The sequence below is a fragment of the Rhinoderma darwinii genome, chromosome 2, assembly GCF_050947455.1.
Source record: "Rhinoderma darwinii isolate aRhiDar2 chromosome 2, aRhiDar2.hap1, whole genome shotgun sequence".
Lineage (NCBI taxonomy): Eukaryota > Metazoa > Chordata > Amphibia > Anura > Rhinodermatidae > Rhinoderma > Rhinoderma darwinii.
Genome location: NC_134688.1, coordinates 427,560,307 through 427,573,441, shown reverse-complemented (window position 1 = coordinate 427,573,441; position 13,135 = coordinate 427,560,307). Strand labels below are relative to the sequence as shown.

The following is a 13,135-nucleotide window of genomic DNA, read 5'->3' as shown; positions in this document are numbered from 1 at the left end:
CCATCCATCTAGAGACCTATATACATCCCATCCATATAGGGCAGCCCTGATCCTAAAGAACAGAAGGAACTCAAGCAAGGAGAAAAAGCACCTTCTGGTTTCTACTCGGGTCCACTTTAAAAGTAGGCTATAAAAATGCCAATGTATACTAACTCCAGCGTTCCCCCTCCCCCGCCAAGTATTAATATGTCCATCAAATATTTTTACTAATAAAAGTAATAGACCGTGTCACCCACAACGTGCGTCTGTTGCTATATGACCCAAACATATTTGGTATGTGCTTAGCACAACAGCCAAGAAATAACAAATAAGGGGGCTGAATTAAGAATTACAATTGTTTTACTATAGTTTTTTAATATTTAACTCTCTTTAACCAGATTAGGTCATTGGAGTAACGTGTGTCCTGCGGTGTTCGCTTTATTAACAGAATCCTAGGAATAGGGAACAGCAGGAAACACCAAGAGAAAATCTAAAAAGAAAAAAAAAACACACTTAAACTAACGTTTTGCTAAGTATGTATCTAGAATTAAAATAAGAAAACATCAAATCTGTTGAAAACCATTTACGAGCACAATGTGTAAGTGTGGCAAAAAAAATTAATATACACAATAGAGATACTCCACAAATACTACCTAAAAATGCTAAATGAAATACGGAACTTGTAAGACAACTATAAAGGTATCGTTCTTATGTACATGTACCTACTTATTACATATGGTCCACTAGATGGAGCTGCAAGACCTGAAGTTCTATTAGATCATGTTCTGGAAATCTTACTGTCGTTTTCTTTCATTCTAACAAGGAAAATACCTAACACTGAATAGGTAACTAATCAATATAACTAACCTCAAAAGGGTTGTCCAGACATTTTTTAATTGATGGCCTATCCTTAGGATAGGCTAACAATATCAGATCGGTAGTGGTCCGACTGTCTGCACCCCTGCCGATCAGCTGACTGCAGGATCTGCGCAGTCACTGCTGCCTCTCTAGTGTTTGCCAGGCACAGCGAGGTAATATGGTCTTAAAACCAAAAAAACAACAAGCGTACTAGAAACTAATGTTCTGTGTAGCTTGGTATTAAAAAAGTGTGGTTAGGATAAATCCCCTTCATTCTGTAGTTCCATTCAGGTGAAGCGCGGGTGGTCAGACTGGTACTTCTGGAATATGGATAGTTTTATACGGCATGAAACAAATGCTGTTCCCTTCCCTCTGGACAGTGATGTGCTAAACATATGAAGGCTTATCAAAATAATCTTAGGAGCCATAAAATAAAAATGGCAGATGACCCCCACCATACTGAGATATGTAGTTTGTAATAGCACTCAGTCACTCCAAAAGAATTAAAATAAAATAAGTGTCTAGTATGTCGAGCTAGATGCGCCAAATTTATCATACCGCATGCACCACGTTGATGAACTTGGCGCAAACTCAGACTGCCTTGTCCAAGTTTGCATTGTTTAAATCTTAGACCATATTAGTAAATCTGCCCCACTGTGTTCAGTGCCTCCTAATTGACTGGCAAGCACAATAGCAGGTATCATTCTGCTGTTATTGTGCAAGGGGACCCGGACAGTGGAACGGAGCTACTAATGTGTGTCCATCAGGTGGATGTTCCGTGGTGGAATCAAAAGAACACCAGGGGGCGCCATATCAAATACTAATTCTAATTGAAAATTGTTATATTTTGAGTGATCTCAGAGAAATGTAAACGTCTCACCCAGCAGAAATGATCCGGCCGCGATGTGTTCGGCATGCTGGTCGGCGCCGTGGTCAAACTGCTTATTATTGGCCGGGCAGTGCTGAGGGTAAAACTGCTGTTTACCTGCAAAATCGTGTAGTCATTAATGAATAGACTCTTATGGTCGAACAGTTTTGCAGGTAACCAGCAGTTTTACCGACAACACCCCGCAGCCAAAAAGCAGTTTAACAGCATGCCTGGTCAAATGCCGCTCCGTGAGGCCTGGTTCTAAAAGGAATGTGCAGGATTAGATATTAGGATTAGATGGATATAGTGTTTGGTATTGCAGCTCAGATCCATTCACGTCAATGAAGATAAAACCGCAGTACCCTCTTTCAGGAAAAAAAAGATTGACGTTTAACAGTTGTAACTTGTTTCGTTTTATGTCTTTAGTTACCAGACAGAAATAGGAAAGGACCCAACAAATCACGTACCAGCAGCAGAATATTAGATGCATTGGCTACCTGGTTAACGGGATTTCTTCTCTTTTTCAGTTTTTAGATGTCTTTGCCACATGTTGACCTATTGTATGTTTTATTTATATTTTTGTCATTCTCTAAGATTTTATGATATGTGGGTCAGGACTTTGGCAACCGAATTGGGACTTCTAGATTTTACATGAAATAGGCAGAATCTCAAATGGGCTATAGTACAATATTTGGTGCAAAAAGAATAAGTAAAAAGTTGCGCTAAACAATAACAACACGGCTTTCATTTCTTAACCTGCAGCAAAAAAAATGAAAGCTGGAATTGGATTGGCTGATATCAGTAAGATATTGTAGAGAAAAAAGGGGATTTATCAAAACTGCTGCAAAGGAAATGTGGCACAATCACCTATAGCAACCAGATTCCAGTTTATTATTTTCAGAGGCGCTTTTGAAAAAAAGAAAAGCAAATCTGATTGGTTGCTATCTGCAACTACTCCACTATTCATTTGCACCAGTTTTAAAAAATCTCTCCCAATGTTTTAGTACATGTGGCCCAGTGTTCAGTATTAGGCTGGGGTCTCACTTTGCAGCTGTGATGTGACCAAAACTGTGCAAACATGCGATATTGCTGTAATTCGGCGTGGTTTCAAATTGATTGTTAATGACAGTGTGGATTTTTAGGAAAAGCAGTTTTACCCAAAAATCTGAAAGGCCATTAACAAATCAATTTGAAAACTCCTCCGATTTGCAGTAAAACTACGTGCTAACTTGATTTTGGCTGCATCGCGGCAGCAATGTTTGAACCCAGCCTCAGGAGCACATGACAAAAGCTGTTTCTCTAGAAGCGTATTTGATATGTTGGAAGCCTGATTCATCTTTTTAGTTTCCATGTGATATATCTATATAAAGGAGAGAAAAAAACAAAAACACACAACACAAATCGCTTGCTAGATGCTGCACAGATAAGCCTCGTGAAAGAACTTGAATGATGCGCTAATATATGCATCAGATGTGATGAGGCAAAGAGCACAGACAAGCTGGATTCATGAAGATAAGAATTTACACTGAATGGCCACTTTATTAGAGACAATTATCTAATAGTGCGTTGGACCTCCTTTGGCCTTCAGAACCGCAGCAATTCGTAGTGGCATAGATTCCACTAGGTGTTGATATCGTTTTGGAGCTCATGCGGACAGGATAGCTTCTCGCAGTTGCCGTTAAAGTGTCCTAGTGCTATAGGGTAACAGCTGCCATGAAGAGATGAACTTGGCCGGCCACAATGCTTAGGTGAGCACCCAGGATGTGCCAAGAGCACCACCATCAGCCTGAACTGTAAACACCTGACAGGACAAGTTTATCGATTAATGCTGCTTGCCCCAAATTCTGACCCTCCGATCAGCCTGGTGCAACAGGAATCTGGACTCATTCTATCAGACTATGTCTTTCCACTGCTCAATGACCTAATTTTTGCACTCTTTTGGCCACTGGCATTTTGGCTTTGTTTTCCGTTAGACAGCAATGGCACTCAAACTGTTTGTTTGCGGTTATAGCGCATCCGTGCTACGGAACGATGAGTTGTGTGTTTGGACGTGTTAGTTGAATCACCAGCATTGCATTCGGCTGCAATTTGCTTGACTGTGCACGGCCTGTTAGTCAGAACAATTCCTGTCATTCTCCTCCGACCCCTTTCGTCTTCGAGTCGTTGACATCCACAGGATCCCGTTTTGCTTAATGTTTTTCCTCGATCACACCATTCTCGGTATACTCTCGACACTTGCACAAAAAAAAAAAACCCACAAGGTTGGCAGTTTTTATAATACAGGCCCAGGCTTGTCGAGCACAGATCACCATGCCTCATTCGAACTCGCTCAGATCGCTCGATTTTCCATTCAATGAGGATTCACACAAATTAATCCACGGAGAACTTGCTCAATTGATTTTATGCTGCACTCCGTCACGTGTCTAATTTCCCTTTAGGGACGCGCCAATCGTGAAAGGGCCAGTGTCTCTAATAGAGTAACTATTAAGTGTATATTTAAATAAGGTCAGTAGCCACTGATAATAGGGTTGAAAGGCTCGATCCAGCTATTGTACCATCCTCTCTGCAGTTCTCTAAATCAATGTCTAGTCCCAATGCTGCTTGAACTACAACCAATTGCGGCTTGTAACACAACCTCACCTTCCAGCAGGCTGTAAACCAGGCTCAGGCTATTGTGTATTATTTTTACTCTTCCGTAAGGCCAAGAAAAAAAAGCTTCCGACTTTCCTATCATGTGTCTATGCTGCTCTAACAATTATGAGAGAAACGGACGGGTGTATAGAGAGTCGATGAAGTAGGCAAGGAGAAGAGAGGAAGAAAAAGCAAAGGAGCGGGATGGAGGTAGAAGGGGGCGATAAAAGAAGAGGAGGAAAGGAAGGGGGAGATTTGTCTGTAACCTACAGTAGCCCAACTAGTGGCATAAGCTATCAAAGCTCTATAACATTTATAATAGTGGAACTAATGAGAAGTAAACTGATGTACTGAAAAAGCAAACTTAACCCAATACTGACTGATAGACATTTGCTTGTCCTCTCCTGCTTGGTCTCCTTATGTATGAAAGGTAAACTCAATACTTCCCTTTTCTATGTTGGTCTCTAAGACATTTGTAAAAAGCGGTTTGTAATAAAGAGAGGTTCCTGCGAAAGAGCTTCTTTCTGATAACTCGTACCATCTATTGCTATCAGGCGATGAGATCAGCGACAATGAAAACCGCACAGAAGGTAAAGATTCAGTAATATGGCCACATTAAAACATCTACACTATTTTTAAGAAACATTCTTTGATGGAAATCCACAATATCTTCCCCCTACGTAGAAGAACTGGGAAGTAAAATCGGCCAGCACTTCTTAATAATAATAATAATAATAATAATAATAATAATAAATTATTATTATTGGTTCTGTACCTGAAATAACACAACCTTGCCAGATACTTTACCACCTTGTTTTTCATGGTTGCGGTGAGAAGTAATCCACAACTGCCATTAAAACTGCTAGGAGCCACCAGTGTTTTATCTATAGAAGACTCGTTGCCTAGTGGCATATGCGGTGCGGTGCGGTGCGGTTTCTTACCATGAAGTTGCTTTAAAAAGCCATTGTATTGCAGTTTTGTTTTTTAAAACAAAATCAGGTGTTTTGCAGTAATGGCACCATTTGAATATACCCCTATATAGAGCCTGCTAAGGCTTTTACACAAAGATTGCTACAGACAGACAATAGTTTGGTTACTTTAGCAAGCGTTAACCTGTGAAGTCTAGGCACCATGCATATATAACGGAGGAATGGCGCAAAATCAGGCGATTCCACCCCATTTGCAGTTTGTTATTAAGAACTATTTTTATTTTTTTTATACTCGCAACATTAATACTATTTCTAACATGTGGCAAAAGTTAGGGAGGACAGTTTAAAATTGTGTCAGTGTAGCTGGAATAACACCAATGCCTCATGCACACGTGTGCCGGCCGGGACAAGTCAGTGATCCGTGGAAAGATAGGACATGTGCTATCTTTCCACGGATCGGAAAGTCGGGTCCGTATTGACAGACCCGATTCACCCGCTAAAGTTAATGGGTCCGTGAAAACTATCGAGTGGCAACGGGCATAGGTGTTTGCCAACCATAATCAAATTCAGCATTTTCTATACATGATGCTCTATACCCTGACAGCTGGAGTATGAATGTCTTATACAATGTGGGTAGGCCATACCAAATAACAGAGCATGTAACACAAATAGATATGTTGCAGTTGGCTTTACACTAGCAGATTCGGAGCCAGGAGATTTGCACTTCTTTCAAGTTAAAGGGGTTTTCCAATACCTTTTTTTTTAATCACTGCAACGCTTCTCAATTTATCTATTAATGCCCCCTGAATACCGTGATCTACATTTACCGTTATTCTCTTGTTTACATTGAGAGGTTTGTTTACCTCTACGTGTTAGTTGTCTTGCTTATCCGGTCATACAGCTCCTGGCATGCACCGCTTGTGGCCCAGCATGCCATGCGCCGGCAGCAGGGACTCATCACGCCTTACTTCTCATTAGATCAGTGAGAGCGAACGATAAACCTGCAAAATATCAGTGCTGTACCAAATACACCCTTCCATAATTGTAAAAAACAAAACTTAATTTGACCACAGAGACAGAGTCTAAGAGCAGAGCAGAGCGCTAGTATAGGCTCTGCTCTGGGACTCTGTGGAATCCCCTAACATCACTGTCCATATATGGATAGTGTGTGGAATCCCCTGACATCACTGTCCATATATGGACAGTGTTGTCAAGGTCTTTCCCAGAGCCAGAGTCCCAGGCAGAGCACTAGTTATAGGCTCTGCTCCGGGACTCTGTAGAATTCCCTAACCCCAGCGCCGGAGTCCTTGTCAGAGCAACTGGCTTCTGACATCTGATTTGTTCTGATAGTTTCTGGTCTGCTGCTAGGGGGGAGAAAATGACACGCAGGTGCTGTGATAGCGCAGGAGTGGGCATGCGTGGTAAACACAGCTAGTGTAGAAACCACACATGCTCAGAGACTAGCAGTGTTTCTCTCCCCTAGCAGCAGAGCGGAAACTATCAGAAGAAAGGGAGTATCCGGTCCACCACTTCCCTCAGTGTACAGTGACGTCAGGAATAACGTACCCGTACTTTGAGCCAGCCGGAAAAGGGAACTCGGATCATGGACTGGCTAGCGCCGGAAGTATTTTGCTACTGGAGTATATTACAAATTACATTATGTGCAGTGAAATAGAAATTAGTTAATTGGTTCCGGAAAACCTCTTTAGGATTAATCAGTAACAGTAAGAAGGGTTAATACCGTTCCAGAGTCTGATCAAGTATGCATGAGCGGATATTTTGTTTATCAATTACGTTTTAGTAAACACACAATATGCATTAGCGATGTGCTTTAGGCTCCGTTCACATCTGTGTTGTGGCTTCCATTTATAATGTGACTGATCTAGCGCACGACAGTCCCCATTGATTTAAAATAGTGGCTGTTAGGTTCCGCTAAGGTGTCCATTGTTGACAGGAAAAATAGCGCTACATGCAGATGTGAACGTAGCCCAACATGCAGCTTTAGCCTTAACATGTTTACAACTGCTTTGGATGCTCCATTCAGAGACTATCACATATTTCTTTGCTTTTGACAGAAAAAAATAGCACTGCATGCAGCACATTTTTTTCCTGTAAAGTTGATGACACCTTCGAGGAACTTGATGGACCCAATTATAAGTCAATGGGGCCCATTGGGCGCTACTGGTTTCTGTCGTGCAACAGATCAGTCATGGTGTTGTGGCTTCTGTTATAAACAGAACTCACATCGCAGATGAGAATAGAGAATAATCCAGTGATTCCCAATTACCATAGGAGGAACTACTGAGAAAAGTTTCACCTCTTGGGACACCTGGAATTAATGGGGACGACCCCTACTCATATTCCGATCTCAAAGCAGCTTGGCATAAGGGAGCAAAAAGCATTCTATAATTTTATACATTGACAGAGTGCGGTTGACTACATTGAACGTGCCCATGACATACATCTTTGAGCAGGCTCTTTGACAGCACTTGCTTCTGCTATCCTGTGTGGTGAATCACTACTGTAGGCTGTAAGGCCGGGATCAGACATCGCATAAATATTACACCGTGACACCTGCCTAAAAATCCACATCAAAATCTTCAATGAATTCCGTATGTGTTACATAGCTGCATATTTTACTTTGCATAGAACTGAATGAAATATGCCATAAAGTTCTGCGGCATTTCCGCAACAGTTCGGGCATTGCTGTGGATTTGAATATCTGAGCATGCCTAGAATCTGCTTTAGTTTTTTTACGCTGTGAGGGAAAGGGGTTTGTTAAAACCCCATTTATATTGTACTGTACTTTGTTGCAGAAATTTAGAGCGGATACCGCAACCGAAACTCTGCAACAAATAGCATGATTTCAGCCTAAGGGTATGTGCACACACACTAATTACGGACGTAATTCGTGCAATTTTGCCCCGAATTACGTCCGAAAAAAGTGCCTCGATAGCGCTGACAAACATCTGCCCATTGAAAGCAATGGGCTGACGTTTGTCTGTTCACACGAGGCGTATATTTACGCGCCGCTGTCAAATGACGGCGCGTATATAGACGCCCGCGTCAAAGAAGTGACCTGTCACTTCTTGGGGCGTAATTGGAGCCGTTATTCATTGACTCCAATGAATAGCAGCGCCAATTACGTCCGTAACGGACGCGGCGTTCAAGCGCCTGCACATGCCGTTACGGCTGAAATTACGGGGATGTTTCCTCCTGAAAACATCCCCGTAATTTCAGCCGTTACGGACGCTGTCGTGTGAACATACCCTAAGGGTTTATTCACACGGTGAGGTCAATTTGCGGGTTATTTTTGGAGATTTTTGAAAAATCATGGCAATATGCAGCGGTTTTGCTGAGATTTTAATTGTGGCAATAAACCACCATTTAACTTATCAGGTTGAAAGGTTTGATTTCAGAGTTTATAAGATATAGGTCCCACCATCGAGCATCATTTTACCTCATTTCCTTTACGACATTATGTATTGTAGCAAACTGACAAATTTATTGTGTGTATTTCTGCCCAAAGTATTCAGCTCTAAGTAAATGTAGCATAATGTTGATATATGCATTTATTTCATGGTATCATATCGGTCCAGAAGAAAAAAATAAAACGTAGACTATTTTAAAAAACAAACCAACCCCTAAAATGTAAATGATGGTGTAAAATAACAGGGCCGGGTTCTCTAAGGACTCTTGGATACAAGCCATATGGTGCAGGTGCCTAATTAAAATTAATTTTGACTAATAGTTTTCACACCAAGACTTCTGTCAACCACAGGCTTACATTTGGAATTGCTCCATGAACATTGTTCTACCGCTCATCATCACAATCATTTTCCATTTCTTGCATACGGAGGGGGAAAAAAACCAAACATCTGGCAGATCAGCATTCTTGTTGCCTCATGCAAATGTTCTTGGATTAATCTCGGTTTTTAATTGCAAACATCTTTTTACCTTCTACTTTATTTTGACTGCTATTTTACGGCTTGGTAATTACGGACCCATTCATTTCTATGGCCGATGGACACTTTCCCGTATATTTACGGGAAGGTGTCCGGACGTAGAAAGCAGCCATAAAAAAAAATAAAGGTGCTGCTACATCCCTACAGGGTTAAATTAATGGCTGTTGAGTGTACCCATTGCATAGTAAACCAGAGTGGGTCTTCCAATCAGTATCTCATGATGGGTACACTTTAAGCTTCGTATGAAGCCAAATTTATTTTCAGCTTTAGTTGTCCAGTAAGAACTAGGGTTAATTCAGAGAGGCATTACCTAAAAGGCAAAATAGCTTAGAATTTAAAAAAAAAAAAAAATAGCTCTTGGGAGGAGATATCCATTAGATAGAGTCCCAGTTTATTCAGTTTTAAGATTTTGATGCAGTTTATTGATTTTTAAAGCAAAAATTTGAATTAAAAAAAATTAAAAATCCAGAAGTATAAAACATTACACATGTTCAAAGTAGCCCACAGACCTCTGATAAGTGGTCTTATTATAAAATACCATAAGAGACCCTAAATTAGTTTTCTTGTCCTACGTCTCATGCCTATTTTATCCCAAAATCAAAATAGCACAACCTGGCGTCTCTAGCCCTCCAGAACTGGACCAGGGGCACCACGACATACACACCACACAACTTGGAGTGCAACTTTGACCTTAAATTTCTCTTCATTTCCTTTTCCCTATACCAAGGAGGTTAAATCCAATACCTCTTCATGATGATGATGAATGCTTCACCAACGCCTTAGACCCTTCTACATCACATTTTATTCCTGACTGTCATTGTGTTTACAACATCCAACCCATTCCGCTTCATGTAACTAAATAGCTATATCTTTAAAATTATTTATATAATCAGGTTTTACACGGCTCATTTGCAAACTACCACTCGGAGAAACACCAGCTTCTTTAGTTCGTTCCTTTCAAAACTTTCCTCCTCTGCCTGAATATCAGGACATGTCCTGAGGGGGCTGCCCTGCACCCAACATTATACTAGACACCAGTGATCGGGCCTCTTGAAGCATATGATCTACCCTGTACCTGAAAATGCTGCACCAAATCTATTATATTCCTAGCCATGTATGCTAAAAGGGACGAGATAATGTTTAATACGGTTGCAATGCGAGTACAATTAAACATAATAGGAGTACAGGCCTCTTTATAATTAAAAATCGTTGACAATATATCTTTCTAAAGAAACAAATGTTCCATTAGGCACAGTGCGCTGACATAACTTCACCTTCGTAAATACACTGTATGACTATTCTTATGGTAACGTAACATTGAAAAGCTGTAATTAAGCAGAACCTATTATTAACAATGTCATAATCTTTCATTTGATAACCTAACCACAGATTATTTAGATAGCTTTCAGGCTGATGTGGTAGGGGGCTGATCACGTCAATGCCATATCTCCAGTCATAACAGACTTTCCCACATTTAGAATCAAGACCACCCTCAAAACACATAGGAAAATATCAGGATGTTATTAGTTAGTTGCCAAAGGTTTTCTATACCACAGATTCTTTGAAATTCTAGGCCCCATGCACACAAACGTAAAAACGCCCGTAATTACGGGCCCATAGACTTCTACTGGCCACGGGTACCTCCCATGGGCAGGCCCATAATTACGGCTCCCGTAATTACGGGTGACTACGTGTGTGTGCACCCGTAATTACGGGAGCATTGCTAGGCGACGTCAGGGGATAGTCACTGTCCAGGGTGCTGAAAGAGTTAAACGATCAGCAGTAACTCTCAGCACCCTGGACAGTGACTTCCGATCACAATATAGATCAACGTGTAAAAAAAAAAAAAAAAAAAAGGACGTTCATACTTACCCAGAACTCCCTGCTTGTTCCTCCAGTCCTGCCTCCCGGGATGACGTTTCAGCCCATGTGACCGCTGCAGCCAATCACAGGCTGCAGCGGTCACATGGACTGCAGCGGTCACATGGACTGCCGCGTCATCTAGGGAGGTCGGGCTGGACGTTGAAAGAGGGACGCGTCACCAAGACAACGGCCAGGTAAGTATGAATTTCTTTTACTTTTATTACGGAAAGGGCTGCCCCTTCTCTTTATCCTGCACAGATAGAGAGAAGGGGCTGCCAATTAGTGCAATTTTGCAGCGAAAACGTGCCCGTAAATACGGGTGGAATACTGGTGACACCGGACCCGTATTTACGGGCACGTAAATACTGGTGCAATAAGGGTCGAATACGTGTGACCAAGGACCCGTATTTACGCCAGTATTTACAGGAGGGAAAAAATACGTTCATGTGCATGAGGCCCTACTATGGAAATTATCCTTCTGAACCTTAAAGAGAACCTTTCACCTGCCCATACATGTGCAGCTGAGTGCAGCATGTAATAAGCAGGGCTTCACAAATACTGTCTAAGGCCCCATGCACACAACAGTATTTTTTCCCTCCCGTAAATACTGGCGTAAATTCGGCTCCTTTGTCACATGTTTTTAACCCGTATTTACGGACCCGTTTTCTCTGCTTCTCTTTACATGTAGAGGGAGATATTGCACTGCACTAATCGGCAGCCCCTTCTCTCTATCCAGCAATGATAGAGAGAAGAGGCTGCTTATCAGTGCTGGATAGAGAGAAGGGGATGCCCCATTAGCTTTCTAAAAAAAACATAGGAATTCTAACCCGCGACTTGTACCGGATCCTTTTTCTTTATTTTAGTGGAAAGGAGTCGATTACAGCATAAAGAACATGAAAAAAATATAGAAATAAAAAAAGTAGAACACATTTCAATAGATTTGATCACAGCCATGATGTCCTACCGTGTTATATGTATCTGGCCAGTGCACTAAGAATCAAAGTTAGAAAATGTCAATGGTGTAACTAATAATGAGATTGTAACCTGTAGTTGCCTCAGTATTGGCTGCTCACTGCTTGTGACACCTATGTGTCATCTTCTGCTGACTGGATGATGTTACAATCATAAGACCAGAGATCATGTTCTAAAAACCCCAAAACTGCCTGTTGCAGCAAAGAAACTAATCACAATTGAGATGCTGGAGTTTCATACATACGTGGGATAAGGAGGATTGCAATGTGAGGCCACAGCAAATCCAATAACTGGGGCGAACAATACTGTAAAACTGTGTTCCCTAACCAGTGGCTCGCTGACCTCCTGCATGTGGCTCCTCAGTTGTTGGCCGCTGTAGATACGATTGTGCACTAGTGGCACCATTACTAATACCTCGTACACCCGTATCACTGGTAGAAAAGTCATATCAATTGGTCATATCTCTAGTAGGCTTCACCCTTTTTAATACTCAATGTGGCTTAGTACCAATTTTTAAAGAGGTTTGCGAATTCTGCAATAAAACATACCTGTGTGCACCCGACATATGGATAAGGAATCCTAGCAGTGGTGCCAGAAACCTTTTTGGGTGAACCCGCAGGTAATACAACACTATATTTTCTCTAGGCATCTGTGTTTTTGGCGGAAAAATACCCGCTGCATAGAACGTTTTAATTTGCAACGTCAAAATACCTTTGCTGACCGGGAAACAAATCTGGCAGCACAAGGAGCCCTGTATACTCGCTACATATCTTTTACCTCCTTTATGCCTGGCAATGGGGTGTAATTCAGGTCATAAATAACTAGACCGCTTGATTCAATATGCCTTAATTTAACGACACTTAAAAGTACACAGAAAATCACTCCCCCACACATCACATCGGGGTAATTTCTGACATCCATAATATCCAGGCAACGAGTTAGAAGAACCAGAGAAAAAGAAACATAACAGATCTCACCTTAAGTGCCGTCCCGTTCCACTACAGACCAGCCGAAAACGCTTATGAACCTTTAACTTTTCTCCCCACTTACAACAGACTATGAAAGAAATT

The 13,135-nt window shown here is 41.4% G+C and overlaps 1 protein-coding gene across 6 annotated transcripts in view; it reads right to left on the bottom strand.

The window, feature by feature from the left end:
- Positions 1 to 13,135, bottom strand: part of ABR (ABR activator of RhoGEF and GTPase) — a 400,130-nt gene that overhangs the window by 210,698 nt on the left and 176,297 nt on the right. The gene's annotated exons all lie outside the window — the stretch shown is intronic.